Source organism: Callorhinus ursinus, unplaced genomic scaffold (assembly GCF_003265705.2).
Source record: "Callorhinus ursinus isolate GAN/ISIS: 27379988/994484 unplaced genomic scaffold, GSC_fseal_2.0 scaffold88, whole genome shotgun sequence".
Classification (NCBI taxonomy): Eukaryota; Metazoa; Chordata; class Mammalia; order Carnivora; family Otariidae; genus Callorhinus; species Callorhinus ursinus.
In genome coordinates this window covers 815,387-823,366 of record NW_027397150.1, presented here as the reverse complement: position 1 = coordinate 823,366, position 7,980 = coordinate 815,387, and positions in this window count along the sequence as shown.

Genomic DNA, 7,980 nt, shown 5'->3' with positions numbered 1-7,980 from the left:
TTCTCTTTAACATGTCTCACAACTTTATGTACAGTTATGATCCTTTCTTCCTCTACATATCTGTTTTCCACTGCATGGGGATCTTTCTCCCTATTTTGCTAAATGTATAACCCCATCTCTAGGATATTGCCTGATATGTAATAGATATTCAATAACTATTTGGTGGGTGAATGAATGTTTATTGAATAAGTATTTTCCTCTTTCTCTCTTTAATTTGACCTAGCTTCACTCTTTGTGCTAGATTTCTTTCTCCACCATCTGGCTTTATCCAAATAACAGGATAAAAATGGAGATGAAAGTCTAAACCTCCATTCTTAGTGATGCAATTCAAAAGGCTGACAGCATCAGTCTACACAGCTATATATGGAATTTAATCAAGATTCCTCCTAGATAGAATAGAAGGTGGAGCACTATGTGGTTGACCTCACAGGCCTTTTTACCCAGCCCTATACTGAAGGATGGAGGGGGTAGGGTTTGTATCTCAACTGAAACACTTGAAATGGTTCCTAGATAAATGATGTCTTATTGTACTGCAAAAAGTGAAAAAAAATCCAACTTACACTGGATTCAATACATAAAACGGAAGAGGAATCCATCAGCCCTTTATCTGAGTATACATCAGCACATCAAGAGCGGCAGGGGCGCCTGGGTGGCTCAGTCGTTAAACATCTGCCTTCGGCTCAGGTCACGATCCCAGTGTCCTGGGATCGAGACCTACATCGGCCTCCCTGCTCCGCAGGAAGCCTGCTTCTCCCTCTCCCACTCCCCCTGCTTGTGTTCCTTCTCTCGCTGTGTCTCTCTCCATCAAATAAATAAATAAAATCTTTAAAAAAAGAGAGAGAGATTAGCTGCAGGCAAACTGTGAGTCATAAACTGTGATGTCATCAGACAATGAAGTCATCAGCCCATGATGTCACTGGACCCTGAAGTCATCAGACCATGATGACATTGGACCATGATATCATCAGAGCTCAGTCTGTTTTCCTAGCTCTCCTCTCTTCTCTCCTTCAGTTTCACCCTCTACCTGTGGTTTTCTTCATGGTCCTGAAAATGGGAAGCAAAACCGAGGTCATCTTTTTAATATATTGCTTGTACAGAGAAACAAAAGAGTAAGAATTTGAGTATTCTGTAGGGATTAGACTCAGTTTCTGCTCCCAAGTGTACTGAGAGAAAACAGTAAAATTGTGACAACAGTAACCTTTTCTTGGCTAGAGATTTCAGCTACTGTCCTGTGTTCTTGAATCAATAATTCCAGTGACAGATTCTTGACCCTTTCAAACTTTCCAATAATTTGTAGTTACTTGAATTAAATTTTCTTTGAAAAATATTTATGTAGTTTCCGGTTTCCTGCAATAATTTCCAACTGAATCAATGATTAAGTAGTTAATTAGGGAACTATTAAATAAAAATATTCTATTTAAATCATGGGGTTAAAACTTTAAAACTTTCATAAAAGTAAAGGGAAGTAGAAATTCTACTTCTGGTCTCACTGAGTGTCTACTTAACCCTGAAGATAACTATTACAAAGTCTGGAAAAAAAAAAACCCACAAAGGGCAAGTACATGAAAGCCCTAAAGATAGGATGGCAGCAGGCAGATCTAGTGTGTCGTAAACACCTGGAAGAAGGTAAATACGTAGGATAAGCTTCTCTTTGATATAACTTTCAGTTTTAATGAAGGCCAAAGTCAGCATTGTTTGTAAAAAGGTTAAAACTCAAAAAGGAAACCAATAGGTTTTCTGGCACAAAGAACCAGGAGATAGAGTTTGGGGTAACCAGAATGCTGAGAGGTAAGGATAGAATCCTGGAAATGGGAGAGCCAGAGAGAGAGATTCATTCTACATATATGTTCTGTCCAAATGTCTGCTGATCCCTGAAGCACATCTGTGTGGTCAAGACTCAAAGCAATCCAGAATATGAAAGACTTAAACAGACATTTGAACCACCACCCAAGAGAACAAATTTTCAGTTTTAGTCCAACCAAGTTACTTGTCTACTAAAACTAAAAATACCAACAATTGTCAAATTATTTTAACAGGGTCTCTACAACAATATTTACCAAATCACACTTTAAATCCAAAATTATTTTACATAAACAGAACCAGAAAAATATGGCCATTCCCAGGAAAGAAGGCAGTCAATAGAGACCTGATGAGATGTAATTTGATGTTGAAATTAGTAGGCCAAGATTTTTAAAACGGTTATGGTAACTGTGTCCAATGATATAAAGTAAAATGTGCATATAATGGGTGAACATATAACAAGTCTCAGAGGAGAAATAGAAACTACAGAAAAAGAACGAAAAAAATGAAAAAAAAAGATAGAACTGAAAATACATTCTATGAAAAAAAAAAAAAACCCACACAAAACTTCAACGGATGAGATTGGCATCAGAATGGAGGTAACAGAGAAAGGAAGCAGTGAACCTGAAGATAGAGCGATAGAAATGATTCAGTGTGAACAAGACAGGAAAATTATGAAAACAGAGGAACAGAACCTCAAGCACGTGAGGAGCCACACTGATCAGTTTGACCCAGGTGTAATTGGAGCTCTATCCAGGAATGAAATAGAGAATAAGGCAGAAAAATTATTTGAAAAAATAATGGCCGGAAATTCCACAAACGTTCTTCAAGACATGAATTTTTTTTCACTTATATGTGGAATTTATGAAGCAAAACAAAGAAAAAAAGAGATAAACAGCAACAACAACAAAAAACCACTCTAAATTACGGAGAATAAACTGGTAGTTGCCAGAGAGAAGGTAGGTGGGGGTGGGTGGGTAAAATCGATAAAAGGGATTAAGAATACACTTATCTTGACGAGCGCTGAGAAATGTATAGAATTGTTGAATCACTATATTGTACACCCGAAACTAACATAACATTATATATTAATTACACATTAATTGGAAAAAAAATACCCAGGCGTAGGTAAACCCATGAGGGCAGGACTCTGTCTTGCATTATCCTTCTCACTGTTCTAGGCATTTTATTACTGAATGGCTGAATGAATAAATGAAAGAGTCTGAATTCTGGTCTTGGCTCTGCCAACTAAGTAGATGCAGGATTTGGAAAAAGCCACGTTCTCTTTCTGGGGCTCCGCTTCCTCCTCTGTACAGTAGAGAAAGAGAAAGTCATTTATCCCATGGCTCCCAATTACAGTCAAGACATGAATTTACAAATTCAAGAATCCCAACATATCTCAAGCAGGATAAATAAGAAGAAATCCATACCTCAGCACATCAGAGCCAAACTGAAAAATAAAAAAAATAAAATAAAAAGAACAATTTGTGAGAAATGTTGATGGTATTTTGATAGGGATTACACTGAATGTGTAGATTGCTCTGGGTAGCATAGATATTTTAACAATATTTGTTTTTTCAATCCATGAACATGGAATGTTTTTCCATTTCTTTCTGTCTTCCTCAATTCCTTTATGAGTGTTCTTTAGTTTTCAGAGTACAGATCCTTTACCTCTTTTGTTAGGTTTATTCCTAGGTATCTTATGGTTTTTGGTGCAATTGTAAATGGGATTGATTCCTTAATTTCTCTTTCTTCTGTCACATCGTTAATGTATAGAAATGCAACTGATTTCTGTGCATTGATTTTATGTCTTGCCACGTTGCTGAATTCCTGTATGAGATCTAGCAATTTTGGGGTAGAGTCTTTTGGGTTTTCCACATAATGCATCATGTCGTCTGTGAAGAGTGAGAGTTTGACTTCTTTGTCTATTTGAATGTCTTTTATTTCTTTTTGTTGTCTATTGCTGGAACGCTCGTACACTGTTGGTGGGAATGTAAGCTGGGGCAGCCACTCTGGAAAACAGTATGGAGGTTCCTCAAGAAGTTAAAAATAGAGCTATCATATGACCCAGCAATTGCACTATTAGGTATTTACCCCAAAGATACAAATGTAGTGATCCAAAGGGGCACCTGCACCCCAATGTTTATAGCAGCAATGTCCATAATAGTCAAACTGTGGATGGAGCCCAGATGTCCACTGACAGATGACTGGATAAAGAAGATGTGGTGTATATATATATATATATATATATATATATATATATATATATATACAATGGAATATTTTATGCAGCCATCAAAAAAGGATGTAGATGGAACTGAAGGGTATTATGCTGAGCAAAATAAGTCAATCAGAGAAAGACAATTATCATACGGTTTCACTCATATGTAGAATATAAGAAACAGCATAGAGGATCATTGGGGAAGGGAGGGAAAAACTGAATGGGAAGAAATCAGAGAGAGAGACAAACCATGAGAGACTCTTAACCATAGGAAACAAACTGAGGGTTGCTGGAGGGGAGGGGGGTAAGGAGATGGGGTAACTGGGTGACCAGCATTCAGGAGGGCACATGATGTGATGAGCACTGGGTGTTATATTCAAATGATGAATTACTGAACTCTACATCTGAAACTAATGATGTACTATACTTCGGCTAATTGAATTTAAAAAAAATCTTGGAAGCAGACCAAAAAAAAAAAAAAAATCAGGACCAGAAAACAGTGGAACACAAACCTAAAAACGATAAAAGGAAATAAATTAATAAAACTACCAATTTGGGATTCTATTTCCACTGAAAATACTCTTCAGGATTGAAGGTAAAGTAAAGACATGTTTATCAAATAGGAAACTAAGAAAATTTGTCTCAATAGACTTGAACTACCTTAAATACTGGAGGGAGGTTTTCAAGCTAAAGAGAAATTATACCAGACAGAAAGTCCAGTAGTTGGGTGTCAGAAAGTATATATTTTCATTTTCCTTCATAACTAGGGCTTTCCAAGTAAATAAACCTGTAACCTAGCTTGAAGGACAAGGCTTGAAACCTAAAATATGCTAAATAATTAGTGGTAGATTGACCTTCTGAGAAGTATGTGTTCCCACTCAAAGGGGAAGAAACCTAGAACCTTGGAACCAGGTGTTTATCTTCCAAAGAATTGCAAATAACAAGGGAGCACATGTCCCTCTCCCTCTCTCAGGAGGGGAAGGTAACTATTTCACTCCAGGATAAGCTCCCAGATTCCTAATTTCAGGGTTGTTCATCTGCGGTACAGACCTCCATGTGTGTATGGTGACATCCGGCTCTCATCACACAACCTAAAAGGATTTGGTCAATGGGAACCTATTTAGTCATTGCTGTAAGTAACAATAATTTATCCATCCTCTGAAAACCTCATGTTTACTTTCAGGATAATATGAACAAAAAGAGATATTTAAAAAGCTATCATCAAGAAGAAATGAGCATTAAAATTATAAATATTTGAGTAAACATAAAAAATATTTTTTTCTTAATTTCTTTAGAATAGTTATGAATAAAGCAAAAAAATGCTACATTTTCCTATGGGGTTTTATTCCCTTTTTTTTTTTTCTTGAGAAGGAGAAAGGGCAGGGAGGGGCAGAGGGAGAGAATCTCAAGCAGACTCCATGCCCTGTGCAGAGCCTGACACAGCTCGATCTCATGGCCCGAGATCATGACCTGAGCCGAAAACGAGAATGGATGCTTGACTGACTGAGCCACCCAGGTGCCCCTTTTTTAATTCTTTTTTCTTTTTTTGATGGGGGTGGGGCAGAGGGCCTATGGATTTTTAATGCAGAGAGATGTAATGTACTTTAGCCTAAAGGTTAGGGTGGGGTAAACAGATCTATGTAATTCCAAGGCTTCCACATTTCAAGTATAGTCACAACATCAACCCTAAGTAGATTGTAGAAACTGTGGATGGAATTGTACTTCAGCTCGTAAACCTTTCTGTAATTGCTCTCTTGATACTGGGACACTTCTCCCCTACCAGCTGACCTGACAGTAAGCTTTATCACTAGAAGACACTGAAGGGACCGCAGAGCTAGAAGGGGACCCTGTTCCCGGTTCTCCTGTGCTTTCCTCCAACTGGAGGCCATCAGCGCAAGGGACACCCAATGGCTGCACTGTTCCCACTGGCAATTCTCCCAGAAATTTCCACGTTGATACACTTCCCATGGATGGATGCCTTCTTCAGTGCCTCATAGGGTGACTCCCCAGCAAGTTCTGAGGTGTAGCTCCTCCCACAGATGGCTTCCCTGAGAAACCTAGAGGGAGGAATCCAGAGGGAATTGCGCTGATTCCAAAGCTTCTTCTAAAAAGACAGTTTGGAATTAGTATAAATGTAGACAAATAGATCCAAATAGGGTGTCCAGAAATAGATCCACATGTGTATAGGCAATTAATTTTCTACAAGGCTGCCGAGGAATTCAGTTCAATAATCTTTCCAATAATGATGCATTTGGCTGGAAAAAAAAGAATCTTGCTGTTTTCTCTCACCATATAAAAATAAACTGGAAATGAATCATTACCTTGCCTGGAAGAGCTGGTATTATAAAACTTATAAAAAGTCACATTGGATAAAATCTTAGTGAGCTTGGGTTTTGCAAACATTTCTTAAATATGACTCAAAATGTATGAGCTATACAATTCAAAATCAATAAATTAGACTTCATTGAAATGAAAGAAAACTCTGTTCTTCAAAGACACTGGTAGAAAATTAAAAGTAAATCACAACATGGTAGAAATGTTTTGATAACATAGATATGACCCAAAAAAGTACTTAGGAAATATAAAGAACTCCTACAATCCATAAGAGGACAAACAATCAAATCCAAAAATCGGAAAGGCAGTTACATTCCAATTGGGAAAGGAATAACAGGTGTTGGAAATACTCAACTAAAGAAAATACAGAAATAGCCGGTGGACACACAAAAAGATATTCAACAACTTTAGTCATGAAGGACATTCCAGCTCAGCCACAGTCAGATCCCATTATGCATCTATGTGACGGATGAATTTAAGACATAGCTTGTGTTGAGGAAGACAAGCCACTAGTAACTCTCACACATTGCTGTGGAGAGTGTCAGATGGCAAACTGCTTTGCCTAATTGTCGGACAATCTCTTATAAAGTTAACATATATTTACTACAGGACTTCTCAATTCCACACCTAGATATTTGCTTAACAGAATGAGAAACTCTATGCATTATGGAAATATGTGCACACAAATATTTGTACAGCTCTGTCCCTAAGAGCTGAAAACTGAGAAAGAACTACATGCTCATTCTCGGGTGCCTGCATAGACACACTGCGGTGTTATTTATACAATGCAACAAAAAGAATGAACTCCAAAGTCACAGACGGCATGGATAAACTTCAAAAATATGTCTAACGGAAGAGGCCAAAAAACAAAAAAGTACATACTATGTGATTCTATTCATATGAAATTCCAGTATTGCCAAATGCAGTGGTGATCTAGGGAACTGATTGGGAGGGGGCATGTGGGACAATTTCGGGGTGATGGAAATGTTTTATTTCAATTATGGTGGTAAGGGCATGGGTATACATATTTGTCAAAACACAGTGAACCATACACTAAAAGTGGGTGTCTTTTATTATATATAAGCTATGTCTTGATATCTTTGGTTAAGAGATGAAACATAAATGAACCCAACACCGCATATAAAAGCTAATGCTGGAAAGCAGCTAGAAGCAAATGTGAGAGGAGGTTTCCTTCACCTTGATTTAGGAAAATGTTTCTTAGACAAGACCCAAGAAGCATTAAACATAAAAGAATAAATTTATAAGTAAATTTAATCAAAATTAAAAAGCTCACTCTCATTAAAAACACTATTTAGAAAACAGAGATGCAAGCTACAGACTTGGGGAGAATATTCACAATACATGTGTTTTACAAACAACTTTAATCCAGTATTTATAAATAAGTCCTAGAATTCAACAATTAAAAAGCAGTCTTATTAAAATAGGTAGAAGACTAGAACAATTTGCTAAAAAGGCATATGAAAAACAATAAGAAAATTTAAAAAAAGCGTTCAACACAATTAGATATCAGGGTAATACAAAATAAAACTAAATGAGATGCTACTTACCCCACTAGAACGACTAATATATTTAGAAAAATGAAAACAAAAGCAAAACAAAACACC